The following is a 21,265-nucleotide window of genomic DNA, read 5'->3' as shown; positions in this document are numbered from 1 at the left end:
CATCTTTTTCTCATTTACCCCCTCTCCTCCCAGGAGCCTTGCTAAGCATTTTCTCTTCTAATCTCCCAGTCCGAGACAGACAGTACTTAAGTTTTGTGGCCCTTTGGTAAGCCACAAGCCATTGTATTGTCTGAGATCTTTTTCCCCTCAAAAATATGAGCACTATCATCCACGTTGAGAATGTCCATCCCCGAGAGAGGTGACTTGGTCAAGGTCACACAACAAATTAGGAGCAGGATCTAGTCTACATTGGCCACAAACCGATGGTCTGGAACCGGCCCATCCGCCCTCCCCCTCAGTTTACTCATTTACTTTTAATTAGTTACTGATATTTAAAAATCAGGAGCTCCTACAAAAAGATGTCGGGTCCTGGGCGGGGTTGAGAGAGGCCCCTCGCAACCGGGTCCTGCAGCCCCGAAACTCAGGCCAATCCCCCTCACTGAGGTGCCCGCCAGCACTCACCACGTGAGGATTCAGACATTTAACACGCAGCTGGAATCGCCGGGGCAGCTAAGTTAACAGCAGATCGCGCGCCTCTCCCGCGGCTTCTCATCCGTAGTCCTCGTAGCGGCAGGCGGGTCGCTTCCCCGCCTTCCCCACCCCACTTGCCCCACGTCCGCCGGTTGACCTCCGCCCAGCCCCAACTGAACCCCACAGGCCGTGCTTCACCGAGGTGTCCCAGAGGCCCCGCCGCTGCCCACCAGGGCAAGCAATACTACCGCCACTCACAGTCCTGCCTGCCTGACCAGGCCGTCCGCCTAGCGGTCCATTCACCGCCGCTGGGCACTAGGGGCTGAGGTAACGCTCCCTCTGCGGTCCCCGGCGCGTCCCCGCCGCCTCGCACTGCACCAATCGCCGCCGCGCGCTGCTGCACGTGACGCGCGCTGGCCAACGGCAGCTTGAGACGGCCCGTGTCGCGGCTGGTGGCTCTGGGAGCTTTCAAAGTGGGCTGAGGGGTTGCGGGGTGCTAACTGCCTGCTCAGCTGACGCTGTTGGGTGGATTCGGGGTCAGTTCTGCGGGACTGCGGGTGGCCGAAGTCCAGTTTTGACTCCCGCTGCTCTCCCCGGACTACACCAGTAGGAGAAAAAAGGGAAAGGAGTACTTGGGGCGAGGGCTGACACAGTATGGGGTTTGGCCAGCCTCTCAGTCCTGCACAGAGAGCCTGTTTTCCACCTTTTCTTCCTCCGTTGTCGTCCTAGTCCAGCCCCAGTCTTGCTACCTAGCCTCCAGCTAGTCCCAGAAGTTCCCAAGGACGGGAATACTGGGATTAGATCAAGGCCCAGCAGTCAGCCTCACATTAGCGCCTTTAACAGATGGAAGGATGGGTTCGCCTGCATGCCTAACTTTCAACATCCTAAGCCCTTACGCTCTTTTCCCTCTCTCAGAAGGTGTTAGGTTGGTACCCCAGGAATGCAAACTCCGCTCTATCCTTACTGTTGGCTTCTATCCTCAAGTTTGGGCCAAAATGGTTGTTGTAGCTTCAGACATCACCTTAGTTTATTTTAGTTTGATCTAGTAGTCATTGTATTCTTCACCACTACTCTTTGCAGAAAAAGAAAAAAAAAAACAAAAAACAGTTTCACAGTAACAATTATTAACTCTATCAAAAGTTGACCCTTGAGATATACGTATCTTTAAAATTCTATGATGGTTGTCTGGAAAGGCAGTTGGACTATTAGGCTGAATGATATGATACAGCATTGCCATTTGTTCTAAACAAATACAGTTTGAGTTGTGAGCTTAACTAGTCACTGTTTTGCAAAATGAAACACCAATTTTACTTGACAGATGAAAGGTTGTTGTTGAATCACGCGAATACACCGGGATTCTTGGCCCCGGGAGGAGAAGAATTCAAATCAGGGCCAGAGACGAGGCTTGATCGCTTAGAGCTTTTGTGTAATAAAGTTTTATTGAAGTATAAAGGAGATAGAGAAAGCTTCTGACATAGGCATCAGAAGGGGGCAGAAAGAGTACCCGCTTGCTAGTGTTAACAATGAGGTTATATAATCCAAAGAATGTCTGGAGGTTATAAAGACCTCATCAGACCTACTCCCATAATTTACATTTTAAGATAACACTGTCCTCAGGCAAGATACATCCTAGTAAAGACCAGGTCTACTTCCCATAATTAACATTTTAAGATAACAGAAGGTTGAATCAAAGACTGTCCTTAGGCAGGATACATTATTTTTTTTTCTTTCTTTTTTTTTTTTTAGGATACATTATTGTTATATAATCCTAAGGAATGTGGAGAAAGAAAAAAAGTTTGTCCTTTCTTCCTCCTTGAGAATTCCAGACCTCTCTCTCCTTGGGGACCCCTAGGCTCCCTATCAACCTGCCTAGGAAATGACTTTCTCACTAAGAAACTAGTATTCAGAAGAGTATTTGTTAGATTTTTTAAAAATCTCTTTTAGAAAGGATCTTTCCAGAAGCCCCACCCAAGAACTTCTATCTACATCTTACAGATTTGAACTTAGTAACATAGCCTTGCCTGGTACTCTAAGCACATTTCTGTCCTCAATAAAATTCCCTTCCAAAAAAGGAAGGAAGAATGCCTTTGGATGAACAACTACAACCTCTTTTTATAAACACTTGCAAGTGGTCCTGTACCACACAACTCAGTAGAAATAATTCCTTCCCCTGGGTGTGCTGAACAACTTACTAGGCAAATATAAACTCTATGGCTGACTCTGTGCTAAATGCTTTACATATATTTTCCTCTTAAATGCTCAACAATCCTGCAAGGTGGGCGGGCATTACTAGCCCTCTCATGTGCATGAACACTGAAAGATAATAGTGAGAAACCATAGATATACCAAATGATATAGATATACTACTGAGCTGCTACACAGTATTTTACAAGCACATGGGCCTAAGGAATATAATTGCATGTACTAAGTCAAGAAGGACCACTCTGTCTAAAACTGACTAGAATCAAACAAAATGAGAATAAGGCCACTCCCCTATAAGCGCAGGAAGCAGGCCTCAGGTAATATACCCAGTGTAAAACTATAGTTTGTCAAAACACCAATATAGTAATGTTGTAAAAACAAATGCTTTTGATAAACAGACGAAGCTAAAAGAGAACTGAAAAAGTTCAACTTGGTACTTCTCAACACTGTCCAGGGGAGAAGAGTGCCCATATTAGAGTTTATTAGCAACCCACTCCAGTACTCTTACCTGGAAAATCCCATGGACGGAGGAGCCTGGTAGGCTGCAGTCCATGGGGTCGCTAAGAGTTGGACATGACTGAGCGACTTCACTTTCACTTTTCACTTTCATGCCTTGGAGAAGGAAATAGCAACCCACTCCAGTGTTCTTGCCTGGAAAATCCCAGGGATGAGGGAGCCTGGTGGGCTGCCATCTATGGGGTTGCACAGAGTTGGACACGACTGAAGCAATTTGGCGGCAGCAGCAGCAGTAAGTAATGAGACTGATTTTTTGCATTCAATAAACTTTAATGCTTATTGAATACGTGCTGCTCCATTAAGCATTAGTCAGATAATCCCTGCCTTTAGGGAGTCCACAGTCAAGGGGGAGAAAGACAAGAGTACAGACAATTTGAACACATCATGATACTATGGGGGATATGGAAGAGGTGAGAAGGCATCAAACCTGGAAGGGAAGGAAGGGAGTTGTCACAGAAGAATTTCTAAAGAACTGATGGCTCTAACTAATATTTTTTTTAAAGAGCTGATGACTAATGGGGTCTTGAAAATGGAACTGGAGACCACCAGCTAAGTGTAAGGAATGGTAGTACAAAAGTATATAGATGGCAAAGAGGATGAGGCATATTGACTACTGGGTATGAAGAGATAGGGGATAGGAGAGAACGTGGAACAGTTAGGCAGTGCCTTATCATGATGGGTCGCATATTCATGCTAAGGAGTTTGATTGCTATGGCCAGTAGCATCCATTGTCTCCTTGCTTTGGGCGGTGGGTGGGGGTGGGTGGAGTTACTTTACCTTGTATACAGTTTTTTTGGTGGCATTCTTACTTTAGACATCTTCTGCTTCCCCAGCCAATGGATGGGCACTTGACACAAGCAAAGCCAATCAGATGAGAGGAAAAGATGCGGGATAGGGAGTTGAGTGTTTAAACATCTGCACTATAGAGCTGGTGAGGCTCTTGGATCCATGAAAAGATTCCAAGGTTGGATGGTACTCACAACTGACAATATTTTCCTTAGCAAACCCAATAACCTAGTTTAGTTACTTCATTTTCACATCTCACGACTAGCTATAAATACTGTATTTTAGCTGCTGAAAAGATGTACTCTGTAGTTATTTTGATTGTACTATCTAGCCAAAAATTAAATTGTATTTAATCATCCCTGTTACAGAAAATCTGTACTATATAGAAATCATTTTTTAGTTAACATTAAAACAGTTTATTCCAGGCACCATCTCCAATTATGATATCCTCAGTAATACACCTTAGCCACTGTTCTGAATCTATCTCCTGTGCCACTGCTCTGAATCTTTCTCCTGTTAGTAAGGGAGATAAGTGGACAGTCATTCTTGAATGGTAAGTTGTTGCACTTATTGAAGACTTGCCCTGTTAGTTTATCTCAAATATTCCATTATTGAGTTGAATGAATGTTCTGGCTTGGCAGTTTTTCAAGTTGTAATTTTGTTTCCTTATGAAGCACAAGCTGGAATCAAGATTGCCGGGAGAAATATCGGTAACCTCAGATATGCAGATGACACCAGCCTGTGGAAGAAAGTGAAGAAGAGCTAAAGAGCCTCTTGATGAAAGTGAAAGAGGAGAGTGAAAAAGTTGGCTTAAAGCTCAACATTCAGAAAACTAAGATCATGGCATCCAGTCCCATCCCTTCATGGCAAATAGATGGGGAAAGAGTGGCACTTTATTTTGGGGGGCCCCAAGAAAGAGAAATGCAAAAAAGAAAAATGGCTGTGTGAGGAGGCCTTATGATAGCTGTGAAAAGAAGGAAGGGGAAAAGTAAAGAAGAAAAGAAAAGATATACCCATTTGAATGCAGAGTTCCAGAGAATAGCAAGGAGAGATAAGAAAGCCTTCCTAAGTGATCAATACTAAGAAACAGAGGAAAACAGTAGAATGTGAAAGACTAGAGATCTCTTCAAGAAAATTAGAGATACCAAGGGAACATTTCATGCAAAAATGGGCTCAATAAAGGACAGAAATGGTAGGGACCTAACAGAAGCAGAAGATATTAAGAAGAGGTGGCAAGAATACACAGAAGAACTATACAAAAAAGATCTCCGTGACCCAGATAATCACGATGGTGTGATCACTGACCTAGAGCCAGACATCCTGGAATGTGAAGTCAAGTGGGCCTTAGAAAGCATCACTACGAACAAAGCTAGTAGAGGTGATGGAATTCCAGTTGAGCTATTCCAAATCCTGAAAGATGATGCTGTGAAAGTGCTGCACTCAATATGCCAGCAAATTTGGAAAACTCAGCAGTAGCCACCGGACTGGAAAAGGTCAGTTTTTATTCCAATTCCAAAGAAAGGCAATGCCAAAGAATGCTCAAACTACCACACAATTGCACTCATCTCACATGCTAGTAAAGTAATGCCTAAAATTCTCCAAGCCAGACTTCAGCAATATGTGAACCGTGAACGTCCAGATGTTCAAGCTGGTTTTAGAAAAGGCAAAGGAACCAGAGATCAAATTGCCAACATCTGATGGATCATCAAAAAAGCAAGAGTGTTCCAGAAAAACATCTACTTCTGCTTTATTGACTATGCCAAAGACTTTGACTATATGGATCACAATAAACTATGGAAAATTCTGAAAGAGATGGGAATACCAGACCACCTGACCTGCCTCTTGAGAAACCTATATGCAGGTCAGGAAGCAACAGTTAGAACTGGACATGGAACAACAGACTGGTTCCAAATAGGAAAAGGAGTACATCAAGGCTGTATATTGTCACCCTGCTTATTTAACTTCTATGCAGAGTACATCATGAGAAATGCTGGGTTGGAAGAAGCACAGGCTGGAATCAAGATTGCCGGGAGAAACATCAATAACCTCAGATATGCAGATGACACCATCCTTATAGCGAAAGTGAAGAGGAACTAAAAAGCCTCTTGATGAAAGTGAAAGAGAGTGAAAAAGTCGGCTTAAAGCTCAACATTCAGCAAACAAAGATCATGGCATCTGGTCCCATCACTTCATGTCAAACAGATGGGGAAACAGTGGAAACAGTGTCAGACTTTCTTTTGGGGGGCTCCAAAATCACTGCAGATGGTGATTGCAGCCATGAAATTAAAAGATGCTTACTCCTTGGAAGGAAAGTTATGACCAACCTAGACAGCATATTGAAAAGCAGAGACATTACTTTGCCAACAAAGGTCTGTCTAGCCAAGGCTATGGTTTTTCCAGTAGTCATATATCGATGTGAGAGTTGAACTATAAAGAAAGCTGAGCACTGAAGAATTGATGATTTGAACTGTGGTGTTGGAGAAGACTCTTAAGAATCCCTTGGACTGCAAGGAGATCCAACCAGTCCATCTAAAGGAGATTAGCCCTGACTGTTCATTGGAAGGACTGATGTTGAAGGTGAAATTCCAGTACTTTGGCCACCTGATGCGAAGAGCTGACTCATTTGAAAAGACCCTGATGCTGGGAAAAATTGAAGGCAAAAGGAGAAGGGGACAACAGAGGATGAGATGAATGGCATCATCGACTCAATGGACATGAGTTTGGGTAAACTCCAGGAGTTAGTGCTGGACAGGGAGGCCTGGCATGCTGCGGTCCATGGAGTCACGAAGAGTTGGACATGACTGAGCGACTGAACAGAACTGATAATTATTTGCAATTGTGTTTGAAATAAGCCATATGTAATTGTCTCAAGTTAATGTGAGCTGTTTTTAGCGGTGCAAAAGCTCTGATTGCATATTTTCTTTTTATCCTTAGTATTAATAAAAGATGGGCATTCATGTTTAATCATATTCACAGATTACCTTAGTGAACAGAAATATGTTTCATTATCTTTAAATCAATGAATTTCAATATGTTCCAAGGTTCCCCCCCAAATGCTGCATCATTATGACACAAAAATGATAAACCTCCTCCCAAGGTTTTGAATATAATTTTGAAAATGAGAATATATCTATCTTTAATTATAAAAAATACTCATTGAAAAAAATAAATTGCAAGAAAGTAGAAAAATATGAGGACTACCTTTAAAATATATAAATTTTATGTATAAAAATACACAAATTTAAAATATAAAAGTGGCTTATACTGTCCAAGACATTTTTCTACAAATTTATTCAAACATAAGCTTAATTTAAATAAGATCATATGACATACTATTTCATAATTTATTTTTTACTTAACATAACCTAGACAGCTTTGAATAACAAATTACCACAAACTTAGTGACTTAAAACAATACTTATTTATTATCTCACAGTTTTTGTTGCCAGGCTGCATCAGCTGTTGGCCAGGACAGCAGTCCCATCAGAGGTTTGACCATGGAAATATCTGCTTCCAAGCTGTTATTGGCAAGATTGATCTCCCTACAGCTCTAGACTGTGGTTCCATTTTTTTTGCTGACTGTCAGCAGTGGGCTGCTCTCAGATTCTAGAAGCTGTCCTCAATTCCTTGCCACGTGGTTCTCTCCATTGACCCTCTTACAACCTGGCAGCTTCTTTGAAGCCAATAAAGGAGTGAGAATTGTGACCCCATGGACTGTAGCCCACCAGGCTTCTCTGTTCATGAAATTCATGGAACAGGAATGGGTTGCCATGCCCTTCTCCAGGGGATCTTCCCAACCCAGGGATCAAACCCAGGTCTCCTGCATGGCAGGCAGAGTCTTTGCCACTGAGCCACCTGGGAAGCCCATAACAGTAGCCTAATATTCCACTGTACGAATGTCCTATAATTTAACTACCCTCTGTAGATAGAAGGTTGTTTCAAATTCTTCTTTATTATAAACAGTGCTACAATACGTTTTTGCGACTTCTCCAATTCTTTCCTTAGGATAATGCCTAATAGTAAAGTTGCTGAGTCGAATGGTATATGCTTTTAAAAACAATTTGCGTATTACAAAATGGGCATCCAAAAAATTGATCCCATCCAGTAAGAATGTATGAGAGTGCTGGTTCATGCACATACTTGCCTTATCCCTAAATTTAAGCTTTACCATTCTAATGGTGAAAAACTATGTTTCATAGTTTTAATCTGTATTGCTTTATTGGTAAAGTCAAACATGTTTATATGCTTACTGGACATTTGTTTTGTGAATTGTCTTCTCATGACTTTTGCCTAGCATGCAACTGTGAAAAACTATATGTTAACTGCAAATATTTTCCCTAATTTATGCTTTTCAATATTTGGCAGAATTCTTGGCCTTGTAAAAGTTTTAAATTTTTTTCAGAAATCAATTCTATTGGTCATTTTCTTAATGCTTTCTGCCTTTGATACAATGCTTAGTAATACCTTTCCCACTGGAGAAGTATAAACATTTCCACACATTTGTTGTTCTAAAATTCTTATAGTTTTATATCTTATTTAACTTTTAATTGTTCTGGAATTGTGTTGTCAGATTGATTAATTGTGACAAACATGACAAGTGTGTGTGTGTGTTTTACTTGAGTTATTTTAGATGGGCAACTCTAGAGCTAGTTTTAAAATGAGTCACTTGTTGCTGTAGATTTGTGGGAAATAGAGAACAAATCAGCACTGTGGAATGTTTCGTCATAATGCGGTTCTCTGAGTACTTTTATTTCCAGTAAAATCCACTTTTTCCTGAAATGTTATGGAACTATGTCACTTGTGCTATAATAACATTATATAAGAGGACATACTTAGTGATGAATTTGACAACAGGGAATAAATTAGAAGGATCTAGGACAAGGACCAAACCACAGAAGCCCTTAATTAAGAGAGCAGGATGTTCTTGCCAAAACACAATTACTCTCTAAAGCAATCACATTGAGGCCTAGGGCACTGACGCTTCTGTTGAGAAAGTGGAGTTATTCTTCACTACAAGTGGGAAATCAAAGATGGTTGGGGAGCAGTGGGAGGCCAAGACTGAGCTCAGGCTTGGCTGGAATGAAAAGCAAGTCTCTTAGGTATGCTCTCCTGCCCCAGTGGAATTCAAAGAAGACTGAGTCAAAAAGAAATTTTGGTGACCAGTACGCCAAAGTGACTTGTTGAGCTTTGATGTCTCTTAAATGAATTAATGTGTGAAATTAAGAAACAAAAGCAGATAGGAAATTCAAATTCTGTGACTTGTTCGCCTGCGATTCCCGACACTTAGCACAGAGTCTGGCTCAGTGTGGGTTCTCAATGTTAACTTTCTCTCCCTTTCCCCTGAGCCATCCTCTCACTTAACTCAACATCTATCACTTAGCACAGGGACTGGAATATTATTAAGCACTTAGTGAATGCTTATGGAATAAATGTTTGCATGGTTTGAAGAAATAAATGTACGTGTATTCAAGAGGAAATTTAGTTACATACAAACAATCATAGCCAATTTATGAAGAGCCTATTTCTGTACTAAGTGCTTTGTGTACTTAGATCATTTAACCTTCATAATAACCCCATGATATAAATATTATTAATACTATGGTTCCAATTTTGCATGTGAAGAAACAGAAGATCAGAGAAGAACCAAAGTTATCCGACTAAGTGGAGGAATCAAGGTTTAAAACACTGAGCTGACTACAAAGCCCAAGTAATTTCCCAGCATTCCTTTAGAGCCTCTAAAAACATCACAGATCACTGGAGAGACACCTCTAATCATTGCATGGGCATGTACACTTCCAAGGTATTTCATGGGTGTTGATCTTCCAAAATGGACAAGACCCATGTCCAAAAATTATGCAAGATCACAGGAGCCAGAGAGAGCTCATTAACCTTTCAAATTCCTTCAGCTCAGCTCCCCAGGGAAGAAAGACAACAGATGGTCAACATGCTATTCACTTCCTCAGCTGCATGACTATTTATAGAGACATTTAACTTGACAGACTGGTTGGAATTTCTAGTGGCTATAGGAGCTGACACATTCAAGTTTAGCCTGAGCTTTAATACCTACTTATTAAATCTGTTCAAAAGGCAGCCACTAGCCCAATACAGTGGGAAACGGTTTACTAGAAAGAGTGGTGGGTGGGAAATAGGAAATACGGGTCCAGCTCACTGTTTTATTATCATTACTTTTATTATAAATTTGTTCATTTGGCAAATGCTTTTTGAAATATCTGTTTTATGCCAGACTCTGCTCTATTCTATGTATTTAGCAAAAAAGGGTTGAGGGAAACCATCACATAATGGTTTCTTCTGCTGAAGGGGCAAACACAGTTAGTATATGTAAGCCATCATTGTTAAGCAGTTTACATCCAGGTTTATGTGCTCCTTTCTCAGTAAGTAAGCTACACTGAAGGAAGAGAAAATGAGTCTCCTACACATGTGTGTGCCCCCTTGTGCCTTTAGAACCTTGCCCCTTTGGTGGTGTTCTAAATAAAGAGAGCTATGATTAGATGTTACCATAACTCACAATTTTTGCCCTAAAGAACACCGGAGAGTGGGGAGGGATAGACAAGCTGTCTTCCTTGCTGAAACATGTGCCCAGTCATCTCTGCTGTGCCTTCCCCTTCTGAGTTAGACCCCAACTTTATCAGTTCATCAACTTATCAGATGAACATGTCAGCTTGGGGGTCCAGGACTGTTTGGTCACTTGAAAAAACCCCAGCTTTAGCCAAGGGCTAGAGCAGTCCAGATACATCTAAATACAGTTTAGTCCTGGGTAGGAAGACACTGCCTTTTGAAATCCTGTAGCTCCTCTCCTTTTCTTGGTGCCCTCAACTTCCGTGTCATTATGACTGCAAGGCTGACACTGCAGAGGAGAAAGCCCCTATTTTTGGCAGGTCTGAAGAGACAAACTTTCCTCTGCTGCTGCTGCTGCTAAGTCGCTTCAGTCGTGTCCGACTCTGTGCAGTCCCGTAGACGGCAGCCCACCAGGCTCCCCTGTCCCTGGGATTCTCCAGGCAAGAACACTGGAGTGGGTTGCCACTTCCTTCTCCAATGTATGAAAGTGAAAAGTGAAAGTGAAGTCGCTCAGTCGTGCCTGACTCTTAGCGACCCCATGGACTGCAGCCTACCAGGCTCCTCCATCCATGGGATTTTCCAGGCAAGAGTACTAGAGTGGGGTACCATTGCCTTCTCCGAACTTTCCTCTAACTTTTAGCAATTTTGAGTCTACTGATGCTACATACTTGTACATATTAACTTGAGGTAGACCTTGCCAGGTTTTGCCTTATACCTTAAAGCCATTCTCATATCCATCTTCTCATTAACACTTACAAAAACTTTGTGGGGTATTTATTAATTTCAGTCTACCAATGAAGAAACATGAGCTCAATCAAATGTAATGATGTGTCCAACCGCAGAGATGGTGAGTAGTGAAGCTCATATCAAAACCATGTCTTTGATTTCCATTCCCTGTGTGTAGGCAGGATTCTAACTTGTTTTCCAAGAGTTCCTGCCTACCTTCCACATATACATCCTGAATCATCCTTGGGATTGAATCTGATGGGTTTTCCTGCTGTGAATAGGTTATGTTATCTGGCACAGTTGATCATAAGAAAAAGAGAGAGGATCCTGGTGGGCCTAACCTAACCACATGGGGCCTTTGAAATCAGAGGATTTTCTGTAGCTGGTAGCCATGGCACAAATCAGAGATTGGAAGTATTAGAAGGATTTGATGCCCTGTTGTTGGCTTGATGATGGAGGGGCCAGGTAGAAAGGATTTGAGAGCCAATGGCCAACAAGGAAACTGGGCCTTCAATCCTGCAACTGAGTCCTGCCAGTAAGGATGAACTTGGGAGTAGGTTCTTCCCCAGAGCCTCCAGATGGGAACTCAGCCCACCGATGCCTTAATTACAGCTTCATGAGACCCTGAGCAAGGAGCCAGTCATGCTGAGCCAGGCAGGGCCTCTGACCCATAGACTGTGAGTTAGTAAATGGGTGTTGTCTTAAGCCATTAAATTTGTGGTAATTTGTTTTGCAGCTTGATTTTCTTGCTAAATCTTAGGACTCAGAGCAAGTTTTTAAATTTTTCTGGTCTTCATTTTCATTTGAAAGAGAATTGGTATGTTCTTCAAGGTATTTCCAACTCAGATGATTCTAAGGTTCTTAAAACTGTTTTTATAAAGATGGAAAGAAAATAGTACATATGAAAGCACTTTAATCTTGAGGAAACATGTGAATTGAGAATAGTAATCAATCTAATGATGTTTCTAGTCATCTGATGCCCTCTTGAGATTTTCTAGGACAGTTTCCCATGAAAAGTAATCTCATGAAAAGCCCTAAAAGTAATTTTAGGGCTACAGCTGTGGTCATATAGGGAAAAGAGACTTTCTGACTCCCCAGGGACTCCTCTCCACTGTGGCAGACTTCAGGGAGCACATAGAGGGAAGGACACCCTCTAGCATCTTGAAGAACCCAAGCTATAGGGTTGGAGGTATGGTAGGAATGAGGCACAGCTCCAGCCTTGCAATGTGAGAGGATGGTGTCCATATGAATAAGCCGAGACAACAAAGTGATCGGAAGCTCCAGAGGAGGAAGAGAGGCTTTGTCAGAGGCATCCGTGAGCTCGGATTGGGTTTTGAAGGGAAGGGGTTTCCCAGCCACACTAGGTTGGAGCAGCACAAACAGAGGCAACAGCACATGTGAAGATGTGGATAATAGCTGCTGATCCTAAAGCCCAGGTGGGTATTCAGTCAGTGGGAACTGTTAGTTGATTATTGCTGGAGCCTTGGAGTGAACATGCCGGAGGGAGATTAGAGTACCTCTGTGCTAATATTTGAGTCTGTTATCACCTCTCTAATATTAACTCCACATAATTGATACTTATTGATCCTTCAATCTCATGCATATACCCTCAGAAGGATAGTTTTGTTGTGCTTTACTTTCCGTAGTTGGGCTTTCCAGGTGGTGCTAGTGGTAAAATAACCCACTTAATGCAGGTAGATGTAAAAGACGTGGGTTTGATCCCTGGGTCGGGAAGGTCCCGTGGAAGAGGGCACGGCAACCCACTTCAGTATTCTTGCCTAGAAAATCCCATGGACAGAGGAGCCTGGTGGGTTGCAGTTCACAGGGTTGCACAGAATCAGACATGACTGAAGCAACTTAGCACACACACACTTTCTGTAGTTAGAATAATCAAATTAATATGCACATATTGAATCTATCCTTTCCAATGACCTCACCATCACCCCTTCCTGTTACCCAATTCAAGATTCCATTAGGCTCTCCTAAAGAGTAGGAATCATTTGTCCAAAATATGAACTTAATGTGAACTATGACTAACAGTGCTGAAATAAGAAATGCTGGGAATCTAACACTTTGGCCACCTGATGCAAAGAACTGACTCATTGGAAAAGACCCTGATACTAGGTAAGATTGAAGGCAAAAGAAGAAGGGAGCAGCAAAGGGTGAGATGGTTAGATAGCATCGCCAACTCAATGGACGTGAATTTGAGCAAATCCCGGGAGACAGTGAAGGACAGGGAAGCCTGAAGTGATGCAGTTCGTGTGGTCACAGTCAGGTGTGACTTAGCGAATGAACAACAAGAGCAGTAAGAAATACTGGACTGTAAACTTCTCGAGGACAGGAGTCTTGCTTTTCACATCTCTATAGGACTCAGCACAGTTTCTTACACACAGCAAATGTTCACTGTTGAATTAAATTTAATTTGAGTTAAGTTTTATTAGCATGCAAAGAAAAAAGGAGCAAAGATCATATAAAAATCTCCCCAATGGATAGTGCTCAAGCTTTTTGCACATACCAACCAGAGCAGCCTCAAAGCACAGAGCCAATTGGTTAGAGCACATATCTCTTGGAAAATATCATATTTCAGACCCTGTTCCTGGGAGAAAGTTGTTCAGCTGCCAGAGGCAAGCTTGGAAGAAATCCCCTCTCCACACTAGATCCAAGTTTTTCTCCTCAGTCACAGGAGACTCATTTATTACTACTCTAGATGACAGCTTCAGAAGTGGATAGTTAAATTACACAATTATGGATAATAGTGTGACATTAACTGAGGAAATATAACGTAGTTCCTAAGTGTTGCTAATCGTTTCCCACCACTATATGGAGTTAAAGACCAGAAATGATGGAAGCTTGGTCAATCTTTTGTTTCTTTTTGGTGGGAAAAAATGTTTCCCCTGAAATCTGGAGGAAGAAATCTTAAGGTTATTTATTTCTCTAATGTTTAGTCTACCACTACTTTATTCATTGAGCAATGCTAATTACTGAATGCCTACTATGACTCAGACACTGGGCTGGCCTCTAGATTTGAGCTGCGAATGAGATCAGTGTGGTTGTTTGTCCTTATATGAAGCTTCAAGCCTAGAAGTTAGAAATTTCAAGAGTGTGAAGTATGACCAAGGGCAAAGATGCTCCAGGAGCATGTTCTCAGGAAACTAACCTTGTTCAGGGAGGTGAGAGTCTCTAAGGAAATGATATTTTAGGTGTAAGCTAAAGATGAATGTGAGTTAGTGAAATGAGGGAGATAAGAGACAGTGGGAGGGATTCCAGATTAAAGGAATAACCAAATTTATGTAAGCTTGCCCTTATTAAATAGAAAAATCAGACTGAATTTCTAAAAGAGAAAGGATGCTCTGAGTGGAGAAGGAAAATTTGAGATTTTAGACTTAGACCAACCTCATTGCTGGAGTAGGAAAAGGCAGCCCACTACACTATTCTTGCCTGGAGAATGCCATGGACAGAGGAGCCTGACGGGCTATACAGTCCACGAGTTCGCAGAGTTGGACTCAACTGAAGCGACTTTGCACGCATGCGCGCAACCTCATTGCATTTACTGAGAAATTGTGCCACCTTGTGGCAGCTAGTTATCAATGCACATACTGTGTATCAAAAGGTTTTCTTGGAATCCTAGGATTTTTTTTGAGAAGGAAGGTCCTTGCTTTAGAAAACAACTTATTATACGGAGTGAACTAAGCCAGAAAGAAAAACACCAATACAGTATACTAACGCATATATATGGAATTTAGAAAGATGGTAACGATAACCCTGTATGCGAGACAGCAAAAGAGACACAGATGTATAGAACAGTCTTTTGGACTCTGTGGGAGAGGGAGAGGGTGGGATGATTTGGGAGAATGGCATTGAAACATGTATAATATCATATAAGAAACTAATCGCCAGTCCAGGTTCAATGCAGGATACAGGATGCTTGGGGCTGGTGCACTGGGATGACCCAGAGGGATGGTACAGGGAGGGAGGTGGGAGTGGGGTTCAGGATGGGGAACATGTGTACACCCGTGGCGGATTCATGTTAATGTATGGCAAAACCAATACAATATTGTAAAGTAATTAGCCTCCAATTAAAATAAATAAATTTAAATTTAAAAAAGAGAAAACAACTATTCCATAGATTTCTAACCTTATTGAGAAGGATACACATAATTGTATGCCTCTCCCTATGAGTCATATTTTGAACGGTATCTATAAAACAAAAGTCCACTTCTTTTTCCTTTTTTCCCCTCTGTAACTGGTTGTTGTTGTTTGGTCACTGAGTCGTGTCCGACTCTTTGCCACCCCATGGAAAGCCAGGAGTCTGCCAGGCTCTTTTGTCCATAGGATTTCCAGCCCTGGGAATACTGGAGTGGGTTGCCATTTCCTTCTCCAGTTAACTGGATAATCCTGGCTAAATTATTAAGTTGATATAATTCCATTTAAAAGCAAAGGAACCTGAGTTTTTGTTTCATTTAGTTTTGTAAAACGCCAGTTCCGCCTTAGGAAAGTTATCTCCCTCTCTGTGTGCTAGTTCTTCATTTGAAAATGGAAATACCTACTTCATTATGCAACTTCAAGGAAACATAAACCGAAGTACATGTGTACTTAGTGAATGTTTATCCTTCTGTAGCCTTTTTGTGGGCGAAAGTTCCATTTTATTAGCTTACTTATTCTTGTTTGCATCACTGAGAGCCCCCTGGGAATCCAGGGGTTCCATTCTTGTCATCTAATTCCAATCAAATTCAACCTTCTTGTTTTACAGATGAATAAACTATGACACAAGAGAAAGGAAGTGATCTATTTCTGCTCTTGATGTTAAATCGCATGTCAATTTACTTCCAGTCATTATAAAGAAACAGTTAGTAAAAATAAGGCCTTGGGCCTTCCAGAAATGCAAACAAGTCCATTATGGCAGGCAAGGAGTGGGCAATGGGAAGGAGGGGCATGAGAAATTAACGTAGAATGTTAATTGTAGTTGAGATTTGGAAACATATTGACAGATGCGTTTAAAAAATTTCATCCATATGTTTGGAAATGTTCAATCACAGGTTTAAAGTTATAAACTTTACTGTGTAAGCTGACAGTAAGAAATTATTTCCAGTGAGAATAAGAACCGAAAGCAATGGGCTTAACCAGACAAAAGAGATGTAGGTTGAATGTGGATGGAAATTCTTGACTGCAACACTACATGTGCTACAGATCTTCCATCCTGGAAAAGAACCCAGGCAGCAATATTCTTAGAAAAGACCATTATGAATCTGAGTGTTTCCAAGCTTAACCATGAACGATAAAGATTTAATCTATGTAAAGAGCCTTTAAGATGTGTGTTTTTAAAGGGGTTCCCTGTTTGGTTTCCTTTTAACAAATTCTGAGGAATGAAGGTGGAGAGTATGAAAGCCTCTGGATATATCACATCCACATACAAGCTATGAGACTGTGATCTTAATAACACTCTAAGAGTGTCTTCTGTTTACATACATCCCACATCTCCCTCCTATGTTCCAACAGTTTATTAGCCCCTTCTACTTTCTTGTCCCACAGGTACCTCTAACTCAACATTCTAAAACTGGATTCTCTCTTTCCCTCAAATTGCTTTTCCTCCTAACTGAGTGAAAGAATCTCTTTTGATCTGTCAGTTCAAATCAGAAGCCAGGAGTCATCCTCCATCCTTCCTTTACCTCCCTGCTCACTGGCGTTCTGTCCTATGGACTCCACCTCCTTAGAACTACTTGGATTACTACTGGAGGTGATGGAATTCCAGTTGATATATTTCAAATCCTAAAGGATAATGCTGTGAAAGTGCTGCACTCAATATGCCAGCAAATTTGGAAAACTCAGCAGTGGCCAAAGGACTGGAAAAGGTCAGTTTTCATTCCAATCCCAAAGAAAGGCAATGCCAAAGAATGGTCAAGCTACTGCACAATTGCGCTCATCTCACATGCTAGTAAAGTAATGCTCAAAATTCTCCAAGCCAGGCTTCAGCAGTACGTGAACCACGAAATTCCAGATGTTCAAGCTGGTTTTAGAAAAGGCAAAGGAACCAGAGATCAAATTGCTGACATTCACTGGATCATCGAAAAAGCAAGAGAGTTCCAGAAAAACATCTACTTCTGCTTTATTGACTATGCCAAAGCCTTTGACTGTGTGGATCACAATAAACTGTGGAAAATTCTGAAAGAGATGAGAATACCAGACCACCTGACCTGCCTCCTGAGAAACCTGTATGCAAGTCAGGAAGCAACAGTTAGAACTGGACATGAAACAACAGACTTTCCAAATAGGAAAAGGAGTACCTCAAGGCTGTATATTGTCATCCTGCTTATTTAACTTATATGCAGAGTACATCATGAGAAACGCTGGGCTGCAGGAACCACAAGCTGGAATCAAGATGGCCAGGAGAAACATCAATAACCTCAGATATGCAGATGACACCACCCTTGTGGCAGAGAGTGGAGAAGAACTAAAGAGCCTCTTGATGAAAGTGAAAGTGGAGAGTGAAAAAGTTGGCTTAAAGCTCAACATTCAGAAAACGAAGATCATGGCATCCGGTCCCACCACTTTATGGGAAATAGATGGGGAAACAGTGGAAACAGTGTCAGACTTTATTTTGGGGGGCTCCAAAATCACTGCAGATGGTGACTGCAGCCATGAAATTAAAAGATGCTTACTCCTTGGAAGGAAAGTTATGACCAACCTAGACAGCATATTAAAAAGCAGAGACATTACTTTGTCCACAAAGGTCCATCTAGTCAAGGCTATGGTTTTTCTAGTGGTCATATATGGATGTGAGAGTTGGACTGTGAAGAAGGCTGAGCGCCGAGGAATTGATGCTTTTGAACTGTGGTGTTGGAGAAGACTCTTGAGAGTCCCTTGGACTGCAAGGAGATCCAACCAGTCCATCCTAGAGGAGATCAGTCCTGGGTGTTCATTGGTAGGACTGATGTTGAAGCTGAAACTCCAATACTTTGGCCACCTGATGCGAAGAACTGACTCATTGGAAAAGACCCTGATGCTGGGAAAGATTAAAGGCAGGAGGAGAAGGGGATGACAGAGGATGAGATGATTAGATGGCATCACTGACTCAATGGACATGAGTTTGGTTGAACTCCGGGAGTTGGTGATGGACAGGGAGGCCTGGCGTGCTATGGTCCATGGGATCGCAAAGAGTCGGACATGACTGAGCAACTGAACTGAACTGATGCTCTTCTCCACCTGTGGTATGGCTACCCTAACCTGGGTTCTTTACATTCCTGCCAAGGTTACTGCTCCCGCTTCCTGAGTGATCTCTCAGGCTAGCCTGACTGCTTCTACACCTCCTTCTACACTCCCCTCACCAAGGAGATTACCATACCACAAATCTGATCATTCCACTCCCTCTTTAAACACTTCACTTACCACATCTTAAAAAGTCCACACTCCTTAGGGTGATATGCAAAATGCTTTACGATCTTGCCTACCTAGACTGTTAGCATCATGTCTTCTCCACCCATTTCCCCGAAATTCTTTAATCTGACTGTGCATACGATGATTGGTTTTTTCCAGGTCTGTCTAGCCCTCCTTTCCTTGTTCATGCTCCTCTCTTGTCCTATCACCTCTCTTCTTTTCTCCTCCTTCATGATTCATCTCAGTTATTATTTCTTCTCTCTACACCCTAGACCAAGTTAGGGGCCTATCCTCTGAAAAGGAATGTATTAATGCAGTACATTTCAGTTTACAAAGTACTTTTAAATACAAAATTATTTAATTCTTTTCAAAAACTAGATCAGATCAGATCAGATCAGTCGCTCAGTCATTTCTGACTCTTTGCGACCCCATGAATCGCAGCACACCAGGCCTCCCTGTCCATCACCAACTCCCGGACTTCACTCAGACTCACATCCATCGAGTCAGTGATGCCATCCAGCCATCTCATCCTCTGTCGTCCCCTTCTCTTGCCCCCAATCCCTCCCAGCATCAGAGTCTTTTCCAATGAGTCAACTCTTTGCATGAGGTGCCCAAAGTACTGGAGTTTCAGCTTTAGCATAATTCCTTCCAAAGAAATCCCAGGGCTGATCTTCTTTAGAATGGACTGGTTGGATCTCCTTGCAGTCCAAGGGACTCTCAAGAGTCTTCTCCAACACCACAGTTCGATTTATACCCATTTTATAGACAAGACTTGGGGAATTAGCTTGTTCAAGATCACACAGCTGGTCAGTAACAGAAATGGGACTATAACCAGGTCATATAGTGCAGGGCTCTTTCTCCTGTACCCTGTGGAATAAAATCAGAGGAGAAAGCAGAGGGTGTGCCATCCGAACTGTGACAGACTGCCATCAAGAAAGTGAGGGCCATAAGAGAAATCTTCCTTCTTGCTTGCCGCCCACCCCCAACCCTGTCAATGTGATTTACAGTATTCAAGAAGAGAAGAAAAGTCTATTGGGTTTATTCATACTTTTACCCCTATGGTTTTTCTGTCTTCCTCACTGACATTCCAGAATTCCTTCTTTTATCATTTTGGTCTCAAGAACATCTTTTGCAGTATGTCTGCTGATGACAAATTTTAGTTTTTCTTCCTCTAAGAGTGTCTTGATTTCCCCCTTATTCCTGAGGGATATTTTTTACTAGATATAGAATTCTGCATTCATAGTTCTTTTATTTCTGTATTTGAAGTATGTTGTGCCACTTATTTCTGGCTGGATGATTTCTAATGAGAATTATGGGCATTGAATGGCTTTCTCCATAGGTAAAATGTTATTTCTTGGTTCTTCCTAAATATGAGACCAGATGCTTTAAAATACCTAGAAGAAAATATACGCAAAACACTAACATTTCAATCCATCTCCTAGAATAATGAAAATTTAAAAAAATTGAACACATGGGACTTACTTAAACTCAAAAACTTGTACAGCAAAGGAAACAATAAACAAAGTGATAAGACAACCCATAAATTGGAATAAGATATTTGCAAATGATGTGACCAACAAGGGATTAGTTTTCAGAATTTACAAACAGCTCATGTTGCTTAACAGCATCAAAACAAACAATCCAATCAACAAATGATCAGGAGACCGAAATAGACATTTCTCCTAAGAAAACATACAGTGGCCAAGAGGCACATTAAAATGTGTTTAACATCACTAATTATTAGAGAAGTGGAAATCAAAACTACAGCCAGAATGACTATCATCAAAAAACACATGAACAATAAGTGCTGGCGAGAGTGTGGAGAGAGGGAAACCCTCCTACACTGTTGTTGGGAATGTAAATTGGTACAGCCACTACAGAGAACAGTGTGGAAGTTTCTTAAGAAACTAAAAATAGAGCTACCATATAACCCTATAATCCCACTCCTGGGCATATATCCAGAGAAAAACATGATCCAAAAAGCTGCATGCACCCCAATGTTCATTGTAGCACTGTTTACAATAGCAAAGACATGGAAGCAACCTAAATGTCCATCGACAGAGGAATAGATAAAGATGATGTGATACACATCTACAATGGAATATCACTTAGTCATTTAAAGGAATGACACAATGCCATTCGCAGCAATAGGGATAAACCTAGAAATTGTCATACTGAGTGAAGTAAGTCAAATAGAGAAGGAGAAATATTGTATGACATCCCTTATATGTGGAATCCAAAAAGAAATGATACAAATGAACTTGCTTACAAAATAGAAAGAGACTCACAGACTTTGAGAAAGAACCTATGGTTGCCAGGGGAAGAATGGGGGGAAGGGATAGTTAGGGAGTTTGGGATGGATTTGCACACACTGCTATATTTAAAATGGATAGCCAACTGTATAGCACATGGAGCTCTGCTCAATGTTATGTGGCACCCCAGATGGAAGGGAGTCTGGGGGAGAAAGTATACATGTATATGTATGGCTGAGTCCCTTTGCTGTTCACTATCTGAACTATCACAACATTGTGGATCAGTAATACTTCAATACAAAATAAAAAGCTTAAAATTTTTTCTTAAATTAAAAAAGTTTCTTGGTATTTCATTTTCAGAACTT

General features: G+C 41.5%; 1 protein-coding gene across 3 annotated transcripts in view; it reads right to left on the bottom strand.

Moving 5' to 3' along the window:
* Positions 1-795, bottom strand: part of PTPDC1 (protein tyrosine phosphatase domain containing 1) — a 74,337-nt gene extending 73,542 nt beyond the window's left edge. For 2 of the 3 annotated variants that reach the window (XM_024995721.2, XM_005210441.5), the window contains exon 1: positions 463-795. The gene's annotated coding sequence lies outside the window, so the exon portion shown is untranslated. The remainder of the gene's footprint in view (positions 1-462) is intronic. The other variant, XM_024995722.2, reaches the window with a different exon arrangement.
* Between the last annotated feature and the right edge of the window lie 20,470 nt (positions 796-21,265).

The sequence above is a fragment of the Bos taurus genome, chromosome 8 (genome assembly GCF_002263795.3).
Source record: "Bos taurus isolate L1 Dominette 01449 registration number 42190680 breed Hereford chromosome 8, ARS-UCD2.0, whole genome shotgun sequence".
NCBI classification, from domain to species: Eukaryota; Metazoa; Chordata; class Mammalia; order Artiodactyla; family Bovidae; genus Bos; species Bos taurus.
This window is presented reverse-complemented; position numbering and strand designations above follow the sequence as displayed.